The following is a 25,237-nucleotide window of genomic DNA, read 5'->3' on the forward strand; positions in this document are numbered from 1 at the left end:
CGAATAAACTCCACTTCTGCAAAAGCTGCCTGGTCGTGTAGTTGTTCCACTCGGGAATGGCACGGGGCGTTGTCAATTACCAAGGCTACCTGTCCGGCATCATATCCCATTGCGAAGACAGAATTGAGTAGTTCTGCAACCCATTGGTTGACATCCGGGTGCTTGTAGGCGCCACGCCTGCGGGTGAAGTTGATGAGTCCCTGTTGACTAATACCAGCAACCATGTGAATATTTGGACCTTTCGAGCCTGGAACATGTAGCACCACTCTCTGGCCCCTCGCGGATCGTCCAACGGTCCGAGTACAAAATAAGTTCACGTTTGACTCATCCAAATACACCACATGTTTACCAGCTCCCAATGCGGCCATAACCCTTTCTACATAGATACGACGTTTTACCTTATTCTCCGGAGTGTTGACATTCTCGGCTTGCTTGTGAACCCGTTTTACAGTGAAGAGTCTACCATCGAGATGGTTATTTATGGTAGTAACGCTGATTGGGGGGTTGATTCCATGCATCTCCGAAATCTTCAAGGCCAACTCCTTGAGAGTGATGGTAGGATCTTCTCCGATTATATCAAGCATGTTGTTGACCATGTCCGGATTCACTTTCCCATGTCGCCTTCCACCCCGCGGCTTATCCTCCACGTCTTGCCCCTTGGCCTGTTTATTCACCCAGGCGTACGCGGTGTTCCTATTTATCCCACAGTTCTCTGCGACAGTTGTCCAGTCCCTGCTATTTCGAGCGGCTTCCAGAATCCGACGCTTAGGAGAATTTCGATTGCGTTTGTACTGACCACGTACTGTGCCTCTCTTGACTCCTCTACTTGATCGCACAACTACCGGAGATCCATTGTTATTTTCCATATTTTAAATTATTGTAATGTTAATTGTTAGAAACTTTTCTTATTTTATTGTTGCGAGCAACTACAAGTAATAGTGGGTAATTTGCATAAGTGATGTTATGCAAATTACCTTACAAAGTTTGAGTATGAATAATTCTAACATAATGTCACGTGCTTTTAAATTGAACTTGGGTTTATTTAATTTGATGTTGTCTTTTTTTAATTTGAAGTTATGTTTTTTAATTTGAAGTTTAGTTTTTTTAATTTGAAGTTGTGTTTTTTAATTTGAAGTTGTGCTTTTTTAATTTGAGGTGTAAAAGGTGTAGATACACTTTACGTAAAATTTCAAATGTTTAGACCAAAAATTGGCTATTTTTTAACTCTGACCCTAATTCTGACCCCCTTAACATTTATTGTTTTGGGCCTCAAATAAAATTAAAAATTTTGATCCATGTCCAAGTAACCTACATCTAAAATTTCGAGCGTTTAGACCCAAAATTTGGTGGAGGAGTTTGGTAGAGTTTTCAAAGGTCAAAGTGTTGAACTTTGACCCCTTGACAGACAAATTTCTGGCCGAAAACCGATTAAAAAGATTTTCCCAAACTTCAATACCCCTTATGTCAAATCTTGAGTTTGTAAGACTGAAAATTGACAGAGTAGTTTGGTAGGGAAATGTACACAGACTGACACACAAACAGACAATTTCATTTTGAAATTTGAATGTATTTTATTATTATTATTATTATTATTATTATTATTATTATTGTTATTATTATTATTATTATTGTTAATATTATTATTATTATTATTATTATTATTATTATTAGAAATAAAGCAAAACAAAATGGCGGTGTCAGTCAAGATATAGTCGAGTCTTGATAAACGCTCAAAAATCGAAAATTAAACAAAATACTAGTGGATTATTACATTTTCGCGCTATTCGTGACATTTATTAGATGTGTTTCTATCAGTATTTTGTTTAATTTTCGATTTTTGCACGATTATCAAGCACCGACTGTAACTTTAATGAGACCACTATTTTTTTGTTCTAACTCAATGGGCTTTATACAGTACCTTTCAAGTTAAAAAAAAAACACTTTAAAATAAGTTAAAACACAAAACTAATCCAAACAGGTAGAAGAGTAACTTAGCTTGCCTTTGGCAATATACTATACTTCACCTTTTCTGTCTTCAGTTAGTGGAGGGGAAATTCTTCATGACTGAGGTAAATTTTATTTTTGTTCCTATTCAGAGTGCCCCATTTTTTGGGGGAGCTAGCTTTTCCCCCCATATTAAAAACCGATCTTGTGTCTAACTCTGCCCTCGTGGGGAGGCAAGTAACTAGGGACTTTGTTGTATTTGTTTTTTTTTTGTTGTTTTTTTTTTTATTTTGCTTTGTTAGCTATTCCGAAAAATCAGCCAAGGGAGAAAAGAAAATAATTTTTTCACATAATTAAAAAAAAAAATATTTTATTATTGTGTCAGTTGAAAATATAATTCATGAATTTAAAGATTTTGTGTAAAAAAAAAAATACAGGTTTTTATTGTTTATTTTAATTAATTTATTTATTTATTTTGTATTTTTTTTTTTTATGATTTAATCACGAATTGGTCCAAGAAAAAAAAGGGGTGCTTATTCAAATCAGCACTTACGACAGAATTTAAAATTAAAGAAACTACAGAAATGTCTGTATAATGTTCGTACCAATCACAGGACGAAAATGAAAAATTCCAAAAATCACATAATTTGATCAAATATTTTTTTTTTTATTCAAGAAAATAAAATTTGGCAAATGTGTAGTTTAGCGCCGTAAATTATTTGACAGACAAAAAATTATAAAAACTATTTATTTTTATATAAAACGCATTATTAGACCCTAAGGCTGAAATAAAGCCCCAAAATTTAATTTTTATTATTTTTTTATAATTTTTATTGGCCTAAATGTACAATAATGGAAGCCGTTAATACAACGGCTTTTAAAATTTGTCCTTAATTTGGCCTTTCTAAGGTTTGACAGATTGGACTTTTTAAAGCCAAATTTTGCCTTTTTTATGTTCTTTCATGAACTGTTTTTTGGCTGCCATAATATTTTGTAGTAAAAAAAAAGGCCAAATTTGACCTTAAAAAGGCCAATCTGTCAAACCTTAGAAAGGCTAGATTTTTAAAACAATACAGCGGCTTCGAATATCCTACATTTAATCTAATAAAAAAAAATGATGAAAAAAAAAAAAAAAAAAATGAAATTTTTCTGGTTTTATTTCAATCTTTGTGTCTAATAATGCGTTTTATATAAAATATATTTGTTTATTTTGTTCTTTAATAAAAAAAACTATTTTTCAAAAATATTTTCACTGATTTTTGTTAAGGTTTTTCCTATTTTTAAATTTTTATTTTCTATTTTGATTTATTTTTTTATTTTTCATTTTTTTATTTCTTTCTATATTATTATTTTTTATTCAATTGATTTTTTTATTATTATTAAATTTTTGTGGGGAATTTTCCTTTTATAATTTTTTTTATTGAATTTCTTGAAAAAAAAAATCTCAGTATTTGTAAAATTACGTGTCTCATATTTTAGAGCCTTTGATTAAAGGTTTTTGTTAGATATTAGATGACCCCCCACCCCTCTCCAAGAAAATTTAAATAATCGCTTTCTCCCCATCCGCTCCGGAAATAAAAGAGACCAACATTTTTTTAACTCTCGTTTTTTTTTTTTTTTTTTTAGATTTTTAACCCTGTCTTACTGGAAAGAAAATGAAAAAAAAAATAAAAAATAAAAATAAAAAAAATAAATAAAAAACGGTCAACGATTTTATATTTTTTATTATTTATTTATTTATTTATTTATTTTTTTTAATAATTTTCGGTACTTGTCTAGACATCCTCTTCCTCCTCCTCCCCCAACGAGAAACAAAAATCAAGAAAAAAAAGGGTAAAAATTGCAAGTATATAACAAATATAATGATGCACCTAAACAATCGCCCCCCCATACGATTTTTTTTTTATACTAGCCTATAGGTGCCCGACGTTGCCCGGGTGTTTGGAAGCGTGCGTTGAGCAGAAAAAAAAAAAACGGTAGTAGGCAGGCAGGAAGGCTTGAGTACCGCAAAGATGTAAAAAAAACGTTAAAAAAAAACGTGACGTCTTTGCTGTTACATTCATTGCAAAACTTGAAGTGACGAACGTCAAAATTAAGGCTAGTCAATCGAAAAGAGTGGATGACTTTTGAAAATATTTGCGATAAAAGCAGCCCCTCTTTGTAGAAAACTGCCCCGTTGGGGGGGGGGGGTGAAAGAATTAATGTTATTGCTCAAATTTTCTATACTTGTCATCCAAAAGTTTGAGGTTTAAAATGATACTGGTCTCGTCACGTTCTGACGCGTCTGTCAAAAGTTTTAGGCAGATATGATGATTGCAACGTCTTGTCAGACGAGTGCCACTCCCTCAGACACTTAAAGTCCATTAGCCCTAACATGACTTTTTATTTATTTATTTTTTTTTTTAGTGCTACCGGCGAATTCACACACTCAAGCAGACATGACACTGAAGACGGTCATTGCTATACAGACATATATATACGTACACGCATACACACACACACATACACACACACACATATCCATAAACATGATGATTGCAACGTCTTGTCAGACGAGTGCCACTTCCTCAGATACGAGCCCAAAAATGACTTCCATCGCCACAGGACCATTTTAATAGACAAATGCATGAGGGAGTATCTATACACAGATGATGTTACAGAGTCTTAGCTTTGTACGACAGCTAAGCCTCTCTCTCGGTTCAAAATGTTGAGATCCAGCAACAAGCAAGAGCAAGATAGCCAGCAACAAGTTTTTTTTTTTTTACAAAGGCATCACCACATTATCAAGGCCAAGAGGCCACTCAAGGATAAGGGTTAAAGAGTGTACAGTAGAAATTGGACTATATAGTAATCATTAGTAATGAAAATTTGGTAAATTTGATAACTTATATGGAACGGCTCATCAAGAACTTATTTACGTTAGATTTGAAGACAACCATATTGTAGTCAGCCGGAAAGCAGGAAAACGGAAGACAATTCCACAGGCGTGCAGTTCTAAGAAAGAAGCTTTGTTCATGAAATCTACGTTTAGGTTTAGGCACAGATAAAGAGTGGGGGGAATTATTGATAGTCTTTACAGCTAAACGAGTGTTTCTTGTGAAAGTTTTGCGAGAGGGGACCATAGATTGAAGCTCAGTCAAACACTTTCCATGAAAATAACGATATATCAGAGACAAGCTCGCAACATCTCTTCTGTGAGATAGAGGTTGCAAGGAAGAGAAAAGGACATCTCGTACGAGGCTACAAAGTCTATTTTGAACTCTATCAAGGCAGGACAAGTCCTTTCTAGCAGCTCCTGCCCAGATGTGACAACAGTATTCCATCCTTGGACATACCTGGCTCTTATATAGATAGAGAATTGCATCAGAGAAAGTTAAACTGCAGACCAGCTTAATACGGGTACTGGTCTCCCGCTTTATGGTTTTTTAAATTAGAGATTTGCTTCTCCTAGAAAGATTGCCTTCATCACGGCTTACAGGAGCCCTCTCCACCCCAATGCACACATACATACACACAAACACATACGGTGCTAGTGGCCGTTGACCCCCAAAAAGGGTTCATTCGCCCTTTAGAAGGTCTTATTTTTAATCCTTCAGTGAGACTAGCCACCCTCCTCACCAAACCCGTCTGGTGGGGGAACCAGTTTAGTCGCATACACACATATATACATACATACACACTACATAATACATATACATACGCACATGTATGCATACACAAATACATACGCATATATACACACACATATACAAATACACATATATACATGCATATACACATACATTTAAATACATATGCATACATATCTATGCATTTATACACAAACATACACATGCATATATACATATACATACATACATACACATACAAACGCACATAAATATATATACATATATACATACATATACACATAGATAAATATACATACACATGTACATATATAAACATACATACACATATACGTACACACACACACGGATACATATAATGATAGCAGATCAATGATTAAATGCTTCCAGCATTTCAAGCCTACACGCTTCACAACTTTTCCATTGATATAGGACACTTTTATAGACAAATGCCTGAGGAAGTATCTATACAAAGATGATGTTACAGAGATTTAGCTTTGTACGACAGCTAAGTCTCTCTCTCTCGGTCCAAAATGTTGAGATCCAGCAACAAGCAAGAGCAAGATAGCCAGCAACAAGTTAAACTGCAGACCAGCTTAATGCGGGTACTGGTCTCCCGCTTTATGGTTTTTTTAAATCAGAGATTTGCTTCTAGAGGGATTGCCTTCACCATGGCTTACAGAAGCCCTCTCCACCCCACATACACATGGAAATAAATACATGCATGCACACATATATGCATGCATACAGAATGTGCACAAATATAGATATGCATGTACACACACATGCAAACATACACACATAGAATCACACACATATGAATACACACACATACACATACATGTAAAATACTCATGAAGGAGCGTTCCAAAAGTCATATATCCTCAATGATCAGGATGAAGGTGATGGATACAATTCAGTGAGTTTGACAAAAAAAAAAATCCAAAACAAATTAAAAATACATAGAATCAGACGAAAAATACAAATGAACAGATCAGCGTTTAAAATGGCTGGAGTTTTTGTTTTTTTTTTCCTTTTTTTTCCCTTCTTTCCCTTTTCCTACCTCCCTTCCTCTTGTTTTTTTTTTTTTTTTAATAAAATGTTTGTACACAAAAACTCATTTTCCTAAGGCAGACAATGATGACGAACTTCACACATTATTTACAACTAAATATACATAGAATCAGACGAAAAATCCAAATTAACAGAATAGCATTTAAAACCACTGGAGTTTTTTTTTTTTTTTTTAAATAAAATATTTGTACACAAAAACTCAGGTCCCGAAGGCAGACAATGATGATGAACTTCACGCATTATTTATAACTAAATATACATAGAATCAGACAAAAAATTCAAATGAACAGAATAGCATTTAAAACCACTGGAGTTTTTTTTTTTTTAAATAAAATATTTGTACACAAAAACTCAGGTCCCGAAGGCAGACAATGATGATGAACTTCACGCATTATTTATAACTAAATATACATAGAATCAGACAAAAAATTCAAATGAACAGAATAGCATTTAAAACCACTGGAGTTTTTTTTTTTTTTTAAATAAAATATTTGTACACAAAAACTCAGGTCCTGAAGGCAGACAATGATGACGAACTTCACGCATTATTTACAACTACATATACATAGAATCAGACGAAAAATTCAAATGAACAGATATGCAAACATATGTACATACATAAATACATACTAGTGTTGAGACTAATAATCGGAATCGGGAATCGGAAAAATTGGAAGATTTGCAGGTATTGAAATCGGAATCGGAAAAATGGATGGCTATTTTCCGATGCCAAAACGATTCTTTTGATTGTCTTTTTTAATTTGATTTTGTTTAAAACAAAATCCTCCGTTGCTGGTAATAATGATGAAATAATTTATATGTATTGATTTTAAAATACGAGTAAAGCTAAAATCGATAGATCATCTGATGCAACTGTATTTTTGACGTTTAGGAAAATATCTGCACGTCTAACAAGTGTTTTTTACGAAAATCTGAGAAAATAACAATTTTATAGTTAAATAATTATAGATTTACAAAGAATCGGAATCGGTAATAGTATTGGAATTGGGAAAAATATTGGAATCGTCCCATCACTAATATATACATACATACATACATTTAAACAGAGGTGAGATTTATATTATAGGTTATTATCGATTGCCCATAGATTATAAAAAAAAAATTGAAAAAGTATAAGAAGGCTATCGCAATGCGGGGAACCAGCTGTTGTATTGGCGTGATGTATGGACAAAAATAGACAGACAAAAGAAAGTATTATTTGTTTTTGTTATTATTATGTTTGCAAATAACGTATAAGGCAATACAAATGAAGACTCAACAAACAAAGGTAGATCAATAAGTAGTGTATTAGGAAAAGTATATTTATATAATGGTTGTCAGGTAAGAGAGTCTTGGCTGGAGAACATATTTGCTCTCGGCTCGGCCTTCAGTGGCTTCTGGTTAACACACACTCAGACTAACCGAGTCTTGTTATTTATGTGTAATATTATCCACATATGTAAATGAGTGGGTGCCACCACAACAGTTATCTACTTTTATATATATAACTAGCGGAGGTGAACGGCATTCCATCCCATCCATAGCCTTGAGCCCTTGGAGGGGCATAGGCCATCTACAACTTTTTGTAGATGTTTTTGTAACAAGGAGTTCTTTTTCCGGGGTGAGGGTGCTGGCCCCACGCCCAACCTTCCCAGAAGGTACATACAGCGCTTAGCCTTCCCAAATGGTCACCCATCTGGTACTGGCCAGGCTCAACATTGCTCAATGATCTGACGAGAACCGGTGTGTCAACATGATTGTGCCGTACTGGTATGCCCGGCGTTGCCCGGATATTTAGGTGGTGTATTAAGGCTCCCTCCAGGTTTGGTCAAAACAACAGTAGTGGGGGTGCATGTGTGTAGTAAGGAACCTGGGGGTGGGAGGGATGTAAAAAAAAGTGGAAGTAGCAGGGCGGGGGGGGGGATCAACTCCACGAGTTATGAGGGGTTGCATGTTTTAGTTAAAAATAAGGCCAGTCTTGCACTTATGCCCGGCAAAGTCAAAAGTAAGCTCAACAACTCTAGAAAGGTCACATTTGTATTTTACACAGTCAGATCATGATATTACGAATTATTAAAGGTTTGGTAAGTGTGTAGTTTAGCGGCGTCAATTATTTAACAAACAATAATTTATAAAAATGTTGTTTTTTTTTATAAAACACATTATTAGACCCAAAATCTGAAATAAAACCAGAAAAAAAAATTCAGTTTTATTATTTTTTCATCATTTTTTATTAGACGAAATTTACGACAATCGAAGCTGCTGTATTGCTTTTAAAATTTGGCCTTTATAAGGTTTGACAGATTGACTTTTTAAGGCCAATTTAGCTTTTTTTATGCTCTTTCATCATAAAAAAGAATATGGTGGCCAAAAACGGCATTTTCATCGTTCATGGAAGAACATAAAAATGACCAAATCTGGCCTTAAAAGGGCCAATCTGTCAAATCTTAGAAAGGCCAAATCAGAACAAAAGTAGGCAGAGATGTTAAAAAAAAAAAAGTGGTAGAAGACAGGCTCGAACTCATAGCGCGAAGGAGGAGGAAAAAAACAAAAAAAAACAAACAACCGTCTTAGTTTATGTCTGCATGGCGCAACTAGAAGTCACGAGCGTCAGATTTAAGGCTAGTCAATTTAGATAAAGACAACATGTTTATTTGATCCCAGCACGACATACAACACAACCCACGTGGAATAAATAGAGTGTTCTGGTCGAAATTCCATGCAGATTCCTCGAGTTCGACAAGGTACGCTAAAAGAAGGCCATAGATTACAGCAAATGATAATACACTGCCTACGAATTGAGCCAATTCTAATGCAAATGAGTTCTCATCGATGAATATTAGCTGTGACGGATATTCTTCTAGTGAAATATATATATATATATATATATATATATATATATATATATATATATATATATAAGTAAATTCTTGGTACAGCAAAATGGAAGGACAAATTTCAGAGGAAACATAATTTAATTTAAATCAAAAAGATCAAAGAAACAAAAAAAAAATGGGCAGGTGGAATTGTTAAAATTTCCTTAAGGACTTATCGTCTGACCCTCTAAGAGGAAACGTCAGAATGATAAATTAAAAGCTAAGAATCGAATGAGGAAAGAGGGAAATTGGTTTCAGTTGGAAGACCAGTGAGAGAAAGAAAAAAAAAATATATATATATATATATATATATAATTCTCACTGTTCAGGTGGTTTTAAATCAGTAAATATTTCCAACTGATGTTTCAAAATCTTTTGTCTACAAATATATATATATATATATATATATATATATATATATATTTAATTATTTTTTTTACTCTAATAATTAAATACCTACAGACACTAGTGTTTCATCCTTTCGGGGATCTTCAGTGCAGGGTGTCACGATTAATACCAGTCGAACGATTCGAACCCCGCAACATGCGACATCTTTGGCTCGATTAGCGGAGACCTAATCCATTCGGCTACCATTAACCACGTGAAATAACGTTGAATTTAAACATTTTAATTTTGAATGTTCATTTACGTCAGTCAGACAGTGATCTAATTGTTATACGATGATCTATGCATAAGAGCTAAATTGACCGACTTTAATTCAACTGAAAGTGCTCAACGGTAAGGAACAAAGAAACGAAGGGGCTGTCATGATTATTTTTTTTACTATAATAATTAAATATTCCCCTTCTCCTCATGTATCCCTATGCCCTCAGCCACACCAGAAATGAACCTCCCAGACCCTCCCCCACAAGTTCCTTAAACCCCAAAACTAAAACATTATCGACATACCAAACGCACCCCCCACCTTCCCTCCTTGTTCCCTTCCTCTTCTGCCCTCCTCGCACCCCCACCCCGACCTTATTCACTCTTCCACTCTTTCATCCCAAAATAGCGGACATTTCTGTAAAAGTCTGAGGACGCTACAGACAGCCAAAAAAAAAACGGTTGTGTAGCCGAAACAATAATGTAACTTAACAGAAAGATACGGTAATAAAAAATAAAACGCATATTTGCTCTACAACAGTATTGAGCACTTTTTCAGTTTTTATTAATTACCATCTCCACTAAATATATGTATATATATATATATATATATATGTATATATATATATATGCATATATATATATATATATATATTCCGGCGTTGCCCGGGTGTTCAGAGGTGTGTGTTTAGCAATAAACGTGGTAGTAGACGGGCAGGCTCGAACCCGTAATGAGAAGGAGAAAAACAAAGTACCTGACGTCTTAGCCGATGTCTCCATGGCATGACTGGAAGCCACGAACATCAGAATTAAGCGTAGTCAATTGAAAAGGGAACGATAACTTGCTAAAATGGCAACGCAAAAAATCGACCCCTACCCCTTATACAAAACGACCGAGTTTAGGGTGAAGTAATTAATGTTTTGAGCCAATTTTTCAATATTTGTTGTCCGAAGGACGGAGGTTTAAACCGATATCAGTTTCATCAGGTTCCGTCGCCTCTGTCGAAAGTTTTTGCGAATATATACTCGAGAGTCAAAACAAAAGAATATGCTGTTGTTATAGCCCTTGTAATTACTACATCCGACAACGAGGCCCTGGTGCGGGTTTTGGGGAGAATGTCACTACCCCTTAGTCGTTGCAGTGCTGGGTCACCCTTGGGCAAGGTGTAGTACCCACTAGCCCCCCTATTAGGGGTCACAAAAAACCAAGCCTGGTCAATGATGCTCTTGGCAGATGAAGAAGGAATCCGAACGGCTTGCGCAGCGGATGAATCAGCACCGCAGTGCCATCACAGTCAACAAGGGTGATGTACAACTCGACTTGGGTCTGCCTCAGCCATTGGATGCGGCTTATTGCATGCGTGCAGACTGTCGTGCCTCTGCACTTTTGCTTTAAGCAGAGAGGGTGCTAGCAGTACTGGGCAAGCTGCTTATTCCTACTTTACCTAGGCTGGTGGGGAGGTGAAAGTCCTGTGGAGATGAAGTGAGGGCGTACCGGCAGGTTTGGTGGACTGGAGGCCGCAGCGTGATCTTTGCACTCAGGCGATTGGAGTATGATGGTCGTACTCTTGCTGAAGGAAGCAAAAAGAGTGCGACTAGAGGTGCCACTACCCGGATTTCCTGCCATCAGGTGTCACATCTGCGGCCGGAGTTTCAGAGATCTGATCGGACTCACATCGCACCTTCGACACGGACACTAACCCTAACCTCCACGTCATCGTCGAAATCAATGAACTGCCCGAGAGAGAGAGAGAGTAATCACACATTAAAGCACAAAACAAAGTGATCACTAAATGGGAAGCCACAGTGCTGATGAAGAAGAAAGTTCTGCGTCAAGAAGTAAGTCCAATATACTACCTTCAGTTTGAGTGGTGTAATTTGAGCGCTGAAGAAACTGTTGAGACCCATTAAGGGATTCTATCAGCGCCACAAATTTAATGTAACTGTTTAAACAAACTATACCTCATTTGATTTGCCTTTTTTTTCCTCTATAATTTTACCTGTTCATATTTGACTTTTAATTGAAATATTCTAGTGTTCACGTCAATTTAAAAAAATAACTTCAAATTGAGGAGGCAAAAAGAAAGTCCGCAGCAACACATTTGCTTAAAACCAGCTTAAATTATCACCACTAAATCAGTTTAAAATATCCACTAACAGGCAACAAAGCATCTCTAATCGTAATTGTTGTTGTTCCAGGTAATACAACGTAACACTTAGTTCATATGCCACGACTTTCTCTTAGTGATCGTCAGGAGCTCAGTAATCTCCACCTTTCTGGTTTATCCAATCATGAAATCGGCTGCAGATTGAAATGTGATGAGAAAACAATACGAAAGACTGTGCAAAAGCACCAAAACACTGGCAGTGTTCGTAATGCCCTTAAATCTGGTCGTACTAGAGTTACTTCTAACAGGGAAGACAATGCTATCAAGATCCGCAGCCTAAGAAACTGATTTGAAATGGCTCCCCAAATCCAACAACAGTGCAATCTTGTTGAAAAGTGCTCTCTTTCTACTGTCAAGAACAGATTAAAAACAATTTAATTTGCGAGGATATGTTGCAAGATGGAAGCCAATGATTTCTGTAAAGAACAGAAAGCTCCGTCTGGACTTTGTCAAATGCAATGAAGATCATGACTCTTCATATTGATCAAAAGTGTTTTTTAGTGACGAAAGCAAGTTCAATAGGCTAGGTAGTGATGGTAGGCAGTACGTCCGCTGAAAGAAAGATAAAGAATTTAATCCTAGGTGCTATTTTTTTTTCATTTTTCTTAAACTTTTTCTTCTAGGGGATGGGACATCCAACCAGATGTCTGATATTTACCCCTATTTTAGTGAGTCCAACCAAGAGATCTTTTCAGGATTCTAGCCGTCCCTTTCAGTTTCAACGCTCCAATGTGGTGGAAGTTCAGTTTTGGTGTGGGACATTATTAGTACCAATGGTTCAGGGTCTATAGTTCGCTTGCAAGGTCGAATTAATTCGACCAAGTACATTAATATGTTGATTGCGCATTTTCTATCTTACTTTGGTGAGAATTTGGATGACAATCCCACCTTCATGCAGGATAATGCCTGTTTCCCACCTGACTCCAACTTGGATTTACACAGCTGGCAATGTCAAGAGGTTCCTGGAAGAGCAGGATATTTCGCGTTTGGCTTAGCCTGTACAATCTCCAGACCTCAATCGAAAACGTATGGCATTATATTAAGCAACAGCTACGCAATGATAAAATTTCAAATTTGGAAGAACTTTGGACAAAAATAAAAGTGGGATGCCCTTTCCCCGGAGTATTGCTGCAGTCTAATTCAAGGAATTCCCAAAAGATTGCAGGCTGTCAAATTGCAGAAGGGCTATGCTACTAAATATTAACTAGTTCATTGTGTTCCTGTTGTATTTGTGTTGCATTAATGTCCTACAGTTACATTTAAATAACAATTTTCCATTGTGCGGACTTTCTTTTTGCCTCCTCTATTTGAAGTTATTTTTTTTAAATTGACGTGAACACTAGAATATTTCAATTAAAAGTCAAATATGAACAGGTTAAATTATAGAAGAATAAAAGACCAATCAAATGAGGTAGAGGTTGAACAATTACATTAAATTTAGCTTAAATTTGCAGTTTCTGAAAAAATTACAAGTACGAACTTCTTTTTGCCACCTGTGTGTGTGTGTGTGTGTGTGTGTGTGTGTGTGTGTGTGTGTGTGTGTATATTGTATTTTGTGTACAGAAAGTTGTTAGATAAGTCATTAGTACCGGCGGTTTCAAGCCCGATAATTAGGACCGTTTTAGATATCCATATTAAGCTTTCTTCAGCCAATACTCAGCTATTTTTATAACCGGAAGTGGAAAATATATATACATCACGAGTTCACGTTTAACTCTCGTTTTACTAAAAAAATAGATGAATATTGGCTGAAGAGTGCTTGATATGGATATCTAAAACGGTCCTAATTATCGGGCTCGAAACCGACGGTACCAATGACTTATCTCATCTAACAACTTTCCATACACAAAATACAAAATATAAATACGCTCTTATTTTTAGGATTTTCCTTTTAATTGAGCACTCAGCTGGATTTCTTTTTCCAAAAAAAAAAAAAAAAAACTAATCATATATATATATATATATATATTTATATATATATAAATATAAATATATATATATATATACGTATATTTATATTTATATATATATATATATATATTTATATTTATATATATATATTTATATTTATATATTTATATTTATATATATATATTTATATTTATATATGTATATATTTATATTTATATATATATATATATTTATATATATATATATATTTATATTTATATATATATATATTTATATATATATTTATATTTATATATATATTTATATTTATATATATATATATTTATATATATATATATATTTATATATATATATATTTATATTTATATATATATATATTTATATTTATATATATATATATATTTATATATATATATTTATATTTATATATATATATATATTCATATTTATATATATATATATATATATATATATATATATATATATATATATATATATATATATATATATATAAAATAAAAATTACAATTAAATTTACCAAAATGATCCAAGATGGTAAAATTAAAGTATATTATAAATATTAAAGAATTAATATTTATACAATTATCTCAGCCAGATGTAAAAGCTCGATAAAACCAAATAGGAGATAGAGCTTATAATATGAGCAAACAGTTAATAAAATATGTTAAAAAACACTTTGAAATGAGTTAAAAACATATTTAATCTGAAAAGGAAACACTAGATAAATGGATAGTCCTTAATCCGCCGAGTTTCGAAGAAATACTTTCCTTCTCATCAGAGGGTAAGAATTAGCAAAATGCAGGATCGGATTTTGCATGCAGAAGTATTTGATGAAACAACAAGTAAGTCAAAGATCTTACTTGATAACAAAAAAATGAAGCAGAGGGAATATGGTGAAGAAAAAGGTGATTACACATGAATGGATAGTCTGGTGGAAGATAAATAATCCAGTGACGGTAAAATCCAAATATATAACTTCAAGAAAGTTAATTGAATTTCCATTTGCACAAGTAAAATCCAAATATATAACTTCAAGAAAGTTAAAAGAATTTCCATTTGCACAAGTAAAATCCAAGGAAATCCCGTAATTGGAAGAAGATGGTCCATAATAATCCAAAGGCAGAAATCCATGGAATAATTCAGAAAAATGTGTACAAGGAAAAAAGGAAAAAATTCCAATAATATTATATATATATATATATTTCAGTTGAATTAAAGTCAGTAAATTTAGCTCTTATGCATAGATCATCGTATAACGATTAGATCACTCTCTGACTGACGTAAATGAACATTTAAAATTAAAATGTTTAAAATCCGACGTTATTTCACGCGGTTAATGGTAGCCGAATGGATTAGGTCTTCGCTAAATCGAGCGAGAGATGTCTCGTGATGCGGGGTTCGAATCGTTCGACTGGTATTAATCGTGACACCCTGCACTGAAGATTCCCGAAAGGATGAAACATTAGTGTCTGTAGGTATTCAATTATTATTATAGTAAAAAAAATAATTATATATATATTTTCCGTCACTAATATTATTAATATTATTATTTATATTTTATTTTTTTTTTATTGTTTATTTCATCAGACTATCCGTTCACGTGTAATCACCTTTTTCTTCACCATATTCCCTCTGCTTCACTTTTTTGCTATCAAGTAAGATCTTTGACTTGTTGTTTCATCAAATACTTTTGTATGCAAAATCCAATCCCGCATTTTGCTATTTCCTACCCTCTGATGAGAAGGAAAGTATTTCTTCGAAACTCCGCGGATTAAGAACTATCCACTTATCAAGGGTTTCCTTTTCAGACTAAATATGTTTTATAACTCATTTCAAAGTGTTTTTAACATGTTTTATTAACTGTTTGCTCATATATATATATATATATATATATATATATATATATATATATATATATATATATATATATATATATATATATGAAGATATACGATTAAAAAAACTAATAGATAAAAAAGTTCACATATTTTTATATATTTTTATCATAACGGGGTGAAAAAAAAAATCTTTGAAAATTGTATCGATTCTGTGTTTCCATACCTGAATTGAGAGACGCGGATGCCAACTTCCGGTGTGTTTGAAAGTTAGGGTCTCCTTTTTATTCACAATTACCACATTTCTTCATATCTTGGAAACTACTCGTTTGCAGTAAAATTAAACGTTATTTTCGTTTTTAGCGCCCCCGAAAACCTTTAAAATTGGAAATATTAAAGGGTGGAGTGGAGTCTGGAAACTTTTTGAAAGCACTTCGTACATCTGTCGTTCTACGTGGGTCACTGGGTCACTGGGTCAATGGGTCACGTAGGTCAACTCTGTAACCATAAACATCCGATGTTGCTAATGAACTGTCTCTAATTCTTTTTAAAATAAAAATCGTAATTTTGTAGATGAAAACCCAAAACTATACACCCTTAATAAGATTCTACTTTTTAAAACACATTTCCACGCACCAAAAAAAAAAAAATGATAAAACAAAAAATGAAAAAACAAAATTAACAAGAAAACGTTCTTTTTAAAATTCAGTTCATGGAAACCAATAAAAAAGACAGTCCAGGGGACAGAACTCATACTGAAAATATGGGGAGTTATTTCCCTTGTTTAATCCAACTGGTTGTCCGAAATAAATTATGGTAAATTTTTATGCCGTGCTCCGCTCCACTGCTCCAGCATCTTGGTTGTTAGAGTGACAACGTTTCGGCCGTTTTGCCCTCCGGCCTTCATCAGGTGTTTTGTATCGAACTGGGGAACCGTTTGTTAGGAGTCTCGAACCCAACCCTTTATTATTATTACGGGGATACCGTGTTCGGACTCCAGCTAGGCTCTGGGACAGTGGGACATAGTTGCAGATTCGGTAGTGTTGTTACTCTTTCCCGAAAATGTTCGATAACTCTTGGCGGTTCACAATTTACTATGACACCGTCTAAGCAGGTGCGTGCGCGTTCATATTAATTTGATTTTATGCAAACGAAATTGAATAAAATACACCGACTAAAAGCACGCGGTCGCTTTTTCATTAAAGTTTCTATAAATTTGCACGTTTTTTTTTAATACGCACGTTAAAGTTATTTCAAGTTATTACAAATACACAATTATTTAATTAATTTATTTTTAATTTTCACGTTTTGATTTTTTTAAGTTCTTTCTAGTTATTACAAATTAATTAATTCATCTTTATATTATTTATTTATTTTTATTTATCTGTTCAATATGAGAACAGAAATTGTTAACCGTGTGTTAACAATTGGCGAAATACATGAAACGAGTTGGACATTTGCAAAGTTTACCGAAGTCATTGGAACTGATCAGCTACACGGCGACACGCTGCAGCTTCTTTAGGCCTGATACGGAATACCAACGTATGCCAAAGTTGCAATAATCGTAGGGTTCTGCATAAACGGTCAAAAACTTCTGATGGATATGTGTCCCTCAGATTCTTGCAAATCCACAGCCACTGTCAGGAAAGGCTCCTTCTTCGAAAGAAGCCGCTTGCCGATAAGTAAGTTGCTGACATTAATATTCTGGTGGAGCATGGAAATGATCCAGCGCAGAATAAAAGATGAAATCGGTGTATCGGAACACACAATAGTTGACTGGATGTCTTTCATCCGAGAAGTCTGTGAAAAAGATATCATAGACAACCCAACTGGGTGGAATGCAAATAGACAAATGTGCCAAAAGAAGTTGAGATCGACGAGTCTCTATTCTTCAGAAGGGAATATAATAGAGGGAGAGCAAAAAATGGAGTGTGGGTTTTTGGAGCCGTAGAAAGAGGAAGTAGTCGATGCAATCTTGCAGTGGTTGAACGAAGGGATCGGGACACATTACTTCTAATTATAAGATCTTGGATTCTGCCAGGGACCAGGATCATCAGTGACGGATGGGCGGCCTACGAGTCACGATAAGGTGCTCCACAAACAAAATTTTGTAAATCCAGTAGACTCATCAGTTCCACACACAAACTGTGGAGGGATTTTGGTCCCACATAAAAAGAAAACTTAGGAGAGTAGCGACAAATGAGAATTTGTTCCACTCATCTCATGGAAGAGTTGTGGAGACGACGCGAGAAAGAGCACGCATTTCCTAGCATCATTAAATGCATTCGAGAGCAATATGCTTTAAAACAAATGTTCTTAAATAATTTTCATGTTATTCAATATTTTGTTTGTTCGTGTTAAATAAATTTTATGCAATATTTTTCATTTTTAAATGTCTATTACACAACTGCACAAGTACCATTTTATTCAATATTTTGTTTCGAGAGCAAGATGCTTAATAAAAATGTTCCTGTTAAATAATTTTCATGTTATTCAATATTTTGTTTGTTTGTGTTAAATAATTTTTATTCAAAAACTTAAACAATACAATTATCATTTTATTCAATATTTTGTTTGTTCGAAATTAATTTATTTGTAATAACTTGAAATAACTTAAAAAAAATTAAAACGTGAAAATTAAAAATAAATTAATTAAATAATTGTGTATTTGTAATAACTTGAAATAACTTTAACGTGCGTATTAAAAAAAACGTGCAAATTTATCGAAACTTTAATGAAAAAGCGTCGGGTTATTATTTATTCAAATTCGTCTGCGTAAAATCAAATTAATATGAACGCGCACCAGCTTAGACGGTGTCATAGTAAATTGTGAACCGCCAAGAGTTATCGAACATTTTCGGGACAAAGTACAACACTGCCGCTGATTCTCTGTTTTGAATGTTACTTTTCATTGCCTTCGTTCAGGATTGAACTCAGCACCTTTGGGTAACTGTGGCCGAGTGGTCCTAGACGTTGTATCAAAGTTTACAGTTACTCAAAGGTGCTGAGTTCAATCCTGAACGAAGACCGTGAAAAGTAACATTCAAAACAGAGAATCAGCAACTATGTCCCAGAGCCTAGCTGGAGTCCGAACACGGTACCCCCGTAATAATAATAAAGGGTTAGGTTCGAGACTCCTAACAAACGGTTCCCCAGTTCGATACAAAACACCTAATGAAGGCCGGAGGGCAAAACGGCCGAAACGTTGTAACTCTAACAACCAAGATGAGGAAGTCAGTCCGACAATCTCAATCAATGAAAACACCTCATCTCAAAAATACAGACAATTACCGTGCTCCAGCATATTATAAACACCCCAACCTCTCCACGGCTTTCGGAATAAACACCCCTTCCCAACCTCGAATGCCATTCTTAACATGGGGATATTGGGGTGTTTATACTCTGGAGCAGTTCTTAAAAAATACCAAAATTATTTTAAAATTAAATGGTGAACATTTTGGTATGGTTTGATTATTTAAGGTGACAACTCAACAAGAACTAGCTTACATTGAACGTGAAGACGGCCATGTTGTACTTAGCAGGAAAGCAGACCAGCGGAACAGAGCTCTACAGGCGAGCAGCTCTAGGAAAGAAGCTTTGTTCATGAAATCTGCGTTTAGATTTAGGCACAAATGGTCAGGACGATCGCCCGATACGGACATTGCTCGGACAGAAAGAAACTGCAACCTATTGTCTGTTCGACTGCAAAGATAGCTGTGGCAATGCATCAAAACACTTTCGAGAAAGCAGCGTGAATGGGGCTGTGAATAATGAGCAACAATGAATTCATGAGGGAGATGGATGGAGAATCACATTCCTCAATAGGTGTAACAGACAGGACACCACTTGGATGAACCTACACTCAACACCTGTGCCCTCCCCTCGCAAAAAAAAAAAACACTCAACTAGCTACAACCACTATAACAATTTTCCCCACTCTCTATCTGTGCCCCCCCCCTTTTTATTTTTTTACAAAGGAGTCACCACTTTTCAAGGCCCAGAGGCCACTCGAGGATAAGCGTTAAAGAGTGTCAATGGAAAAAAAGTGTTGTAGTAATCGTTAGCAGTGGGAATTTGCTAAATTGGATTACTTAAGAGGGAACGACTCATCAAGAATTTGTTTACGTTGGACTTGAAGACGACCATATTGTAGTCAGCTGGAAAGCGGGGAAAACGGAAGAGAGTTCCACAGGCGTGCAGTTCTAAGAGATAAGCTTTGTTCATAGAATTTACGTTTAGGTCTAGGCACAGATAAAGAGTGGGGAAAATTATTGATAGTGGTTTCAGGTAGACGAGTGTTTCTCGTGAATGTTTGGCGAGGATGGGGGAACCATAGATTGGAGCTCCGACGAGCACTTGCGATGAAAATAACGATAAAGCAGAGACAGGCTCGCAATGTCTCTTCTAAATCTAAATGCAGATTCCATGAACAAAGTTTCTTTCCTAGAACTGCCCGCATGTGGAACACTGTTTCACTGGACTGCTTCTCAGCTGACTACAATTAAGGGGAATGGCCCATCCCCACCCCACTCTAAAATGTTTTTTTCCTTTTTCAAAATTTCTTCTTTCATATAATTTATAAAGGCATTTTAAACGTATTAAGCCCTCCCCCCCCCCCCAGGTAGATCTTCATTATTTTAGAGCTTAAACGACGCTGAGTCACATCGTAAAAATTTATCTTTTTTAATTAGAGATCTCCTCTAACGTGAAAAAAGAAAAAAAATTCTTTTTCTCTTTTTTTTCTCTCTCTCTCTCTTTTCTTTCTCCCATCTCTCTCTCTCTCTCTTTTCTTTCTCCCATCTCTCTCTTCCCTTTTCTCTTTCTCTTCTTTTTTTTGCTCCACTCTTCTTTCTTTTTTCTTTTCTTTCTCTCTCCCTCCTTTCTTTCTCTCCTCTCTCTTCCTTTCGTCTTTTCACTCTCACTCCCTCATTTATTCCCTCCTCCCACTTCCTTTTTTCTCTTCTTCTTTCTCTCTCTCTCTCTCTCTCTCCATACTTTCTTTCTTCCCTCTCTCTTCTAAATCTAAATGCAGATTCCATGAACAAAGTTTCTTTCCTAGAACACCCCGCATGTGGAACACTGTTTCACTGGACTGCTTCCCAGCTGACTACAATATGGTCATCTTCAAGTCAACCAAAACAATTATACAAACTACTATTAGAAACGCACCGAATATATGTCCGCCTGTGTCACGGCAGCATATATTGAGTGAGTCTCTAACAGTATTTTGTATAATTTTTTAGTTTGCACTCATTTTTCCAAACTTACCAGGTTCAAGTAAGAGCTCGCCGCCATTTGTCTTTTTCATTTCGATTTTCAACCTTAAATATGGTAACCTTCAAGTCTAATGTAAACAAGTTCTTGTTGAGTTGTCTCCTTAAAAAATCCAAATACTGTCAATTCTACACCATCACCAATTACTATACTACCACCTTGAATTCATTAGCCCGTATCCTCGAGTGGGCTTCAGGCCATTATAAGGTGTAACTCTCAACTAAAATACAGTGTATATCACTCAAATAAATTTATTATTTATTTTTTTTTTTTTTTACATAGGCATAACCACTTATCAAGGCCCAGAGACCACTCAAGGATAAGGGTTAAAGAGTGTACAGTAGAAATTGGACAATATAATAACCATTAGTAATGGAGATTTGGTAAATTTGTTAACTTAAGTGGAACGGCTCATCAAAAACTTGTTTACGTTAGACTTGAAGACAACCATATTGTAGTCAGCCGGAAAGCAGGAAAACGGAAGACAATTCCATAGGCGTGCAGTTCTAAGAAAGAAGCTTTGTTCATGGAATCTATGTTTAGGTTTAGGCACAGATAAAGAGTGGGGGGAATTATTGATAGTGTTTTCTGCTAGACGGGTGTTTCTTGTGAAAGTTTGGTGAGTAGAAACCATAGATTGGAGCTCAGTCGAGCACTTGCTGTGAAAATAACGATACATCAGAGACAAAATCGCAACATCTCTTCTGTGAGATAGAGGTTATTTACTAACATTTCAGCCTGGCGTTGCCCGGGTGTTTGGAGGTGAATGTTGAGCAAAAAAAAAGAAAAAAAAAAGGGGTCAATTTTTTTAACTTTCACCCCTTAACATTTATTGTTTTGGGTTCAAATCAAGTTATTAAGTTAGATCCATGTCCAAGGAACCTATATCCAAAATTTCAAGTGTTTAGACCCAAAAGTGTCGGAGGAGATTGGTAGAGTTCTCAAAGGTCAAATGGTTGAACTTTGACCCCTTAACAGCCAAATTTCTGTCCGAAAACGGATTATAAAGATTTTCCCAAATCTCAGAACCGTGTATATCAAATTTCGAGTCTGTAGACTTAAAATTGACAGAGTTATTGCGTAGGAAAATGTACACACACACACACACACGCACACACACACAGACACGTTCACTTTTATAGATATACTAGCATGGGTGCCCGGGTGTTTTAAAACATTATGACTTCTTAACATGTATTGTTTTGGGCTCAAATCAAGTTATTAAGTTAGATCCATGTCCAAAGAATTATTGCGTAGGGAAATGTACACAGACAGACAGACAGACAGGCACACAGACACGTTCACTTTTATAGATATACTAGCATGGGTGCCTGGCGTTGCCCGGGTATTTGGAGGTGTATGTTGAGCACCCCCCCAAAAAAAAAACCGGTCAATTTTTTAACTTTGACCCCTATTATGACCACTTAAAATTTATTGTTTAGGGCTCAAATCAAGTTATTAAGTTAGATCCGTGTCCAAGGAACCTATATCTAAAATTTCAAGTGTTTAGACACCAAAATTGTCGGAGGAGTTTGGTAGAGTTCTCAAAGGTCAAATCGTTGAACTTTGATCCCTTAACAGCCAAATTTCTGGCCGAAAACCAATCACATAGATTTTCCCCGCATCTCAGTACCCTGTATATCAAATTTCGAGTCTGTAGACTAAAATTGACAGAGTTATTGCGTAGGGAAATGTACACAGACACACAGACACACAGTTAGACAGATAGACTAAGAGATTAAAATATATATATACGTATACATAAATATATATGGAAACAATAATGTGTGTCCTGTAAGCTTTTTACGCAAATATTATGCAAGTATAAACCATATGAAAAAAACGTGACGTCTTTGCTGTTGCTTGCTGTTGCTTGCTGTTGCAAGTATAAATCATGTAGAATATCTGCATGAATATAATTACACATAATAGTTAACTAAAGATGATCATCCCATAAGAAAACCGAAAAAAACCTAATAGGGAATTAATTAAAATAAATGTTTAAAAGAATATGCAAATTAGCTAGATGTTTTGCTAGTGAATGCATTTCCACCATCCATATATGAGAAAATTGTGTTTTCTTTTTAAATAAATAAAAGAGAGGGTTATATAATTTTATTGTTAAAAAAAAAAAAAAAAAAAAAAAAAACTTGTAAATATTGTCATCTGGGGCTTTAAGTAGATCCAACTCCTAGAGTGAATGCGGTATTGTGGTGATTGCGACTAGTGATAGGGAATAGACAAGTGGACGACCCCCGACACCCATCTTCCCCCCCACACCCTTTCTGGCCTCATGCCACATTTAAAAAGAATTAGTTGCCTGTTTTATATAATTTTAACCCTAAAATTCTGTAAAATTTGTGATTTTTCTTCTTAAATAAATATTTAAATAAAAGAGAGGGTTTTTAATATGAATGTCAATACACACAAAAGAAAAACGAATTTATAGGAGTATAGAAAGATAGATATCTGATTATATTATTTATAAAGAGTGTTGTTTTTATTTAATTCAACAAATTTTTTATTACATAAAATATTATAGGGCTTCATCTTGCATAAAATTAAAGAGAAAGCAAGTCGTTTTTTTTTAAACGAATTAAAATCTATTAAAATCCATTAAAATCTTTTAAAATCTATTAAAATCTATTAAAATCCATTGTTCTTGAGCAACATTTTTATTTTAAAGATAAATGCCTGAATTTTATCATATGAAAAGCAAAATAATATAAAACTTGGTAAAATTTGCGGAGAACGCTCTGTTTTATGGTTGTTGTAAAAAATGGAACGGAAATTTAAAATTTTGTTCCGTTTTAAATTCGGTACATTACGTCCAACTCATCGTTCACATTCGACATGTCGACTATTATAGGTTTTCAGGTATGCTGACAAGGTTGGGGCTATCTCTTCCGAAAGCCATTCTTAACATGGGGTTTATTCTTTGTAGACGTACCTGAAAACCTACAAAAGTCGGCATTTCTAATGTGAACAGTGAATTGGACTTATGCAAAAAAAAAAAAATAATAAAAATATATCAAAAAGGTATACCAAATTATAGTCTCTCGCTCCTAGATAAGGTCCAATAGAGAGTTGCCAACCTAATAGATCCTGAACTGGCATCTAAGCTTCAGCCTCTGTCCCATCGACGGAATGTAGCATCTCTCTGCCTGTTCTACAAGTACTTTAATGATGAATGCTCTGACGAACTGCAAGCACTTGTACCCCCTCGATGTAAATAGCCCCGACAAACCCGACAAGCAGCAAAGTTCCACCCCTTCACAATCGAGATCCTTAGATGTAAAAAAGCCTTTTACTCTAATAGTTTCTTTCCCAGAACCGCTAGACTTTGGAATTCCCTTCCGGGTTCCTGTTTCTCCAACTGTACTGACATGTAGAAGTTCAAGTGTAACGTGAACCGACATCTTGCTACCCAACTCCCTACACAGTACCCCTGTAGCTTATGTCCCTGATAGTAACCCCCTACATCAAAGTGGCAATGTGCCTTTTTGGGTGAGAAAATGTAATAAAAATTTAAAAAAAAAAAAAAAAAAACGCTCAAGGGGAGAGAACTCAGGCAGTAAAATATTTTCGATTTATCCCCTTATTTAGGATAAGTTGAGCGGGCGAGGATGTTCTAGTTCCATACGAGCTGTCATCTTCTTGACATATCCCAGTTCATTCTCCGAAGTTCATTGCATTCCAAAAAAGCGTGTTCCAACATTTCTTCTGCTGGAGTACTGTAATGGAACTCTTTCCTGCAATCTCTCTCCCACAGAATTGACGTCGCGAGCCTGTCTTTATTTTATCGTTATTTCCATGGCAGGTGCTCGTCTGAGCTCCAATCCTTCACGCCAATCTTCACGAGAAACATCCGTCTGGCTGAAACTACTCTCAATAATTTTCCC

General features: G+C 35.1%; 1 long non-coding RNA gene across 1 annotated transcript in view; it reads left to right on the top strand.

Annotated features, from left to right (window-relative positions):
* LOC145270520 (uncharacterized) overlaps positions 1 to 3,660 on the top strand; it is a 31,330-nt gene extending 27,670 nt beyond the window's left edge. Inside the window, exon 2 of the long non-coding RNA XR_013865413.1 lies at positions 1,165 to 3,660. This is a non-coding gene — a long non-coding RNA (uncharacterized LOC145270520). The remainder of the gene's footprint in view (positions 1 to 1,164) is intronic.
* Positions 3,661 to 25,237: the final 21,577 nt, after the last annotated feature.

The sequence above is a fragment of the Euprymna scolopes genome, chromosome 46 (genome assembly GCF_053919585.1).
Source record: "Euprymna scolopes isolate OS-2025 chromosome 46, ASM5391958v1, whole genome shotgun sequence".
NCBI classification, from domain to species: domain Eukaryota; kingdom Metazoa; phylum Mollusca; class Cephalopoda; order Sepiida; family Sepiolidae; genus Euprymna; species Euprymna scolopes.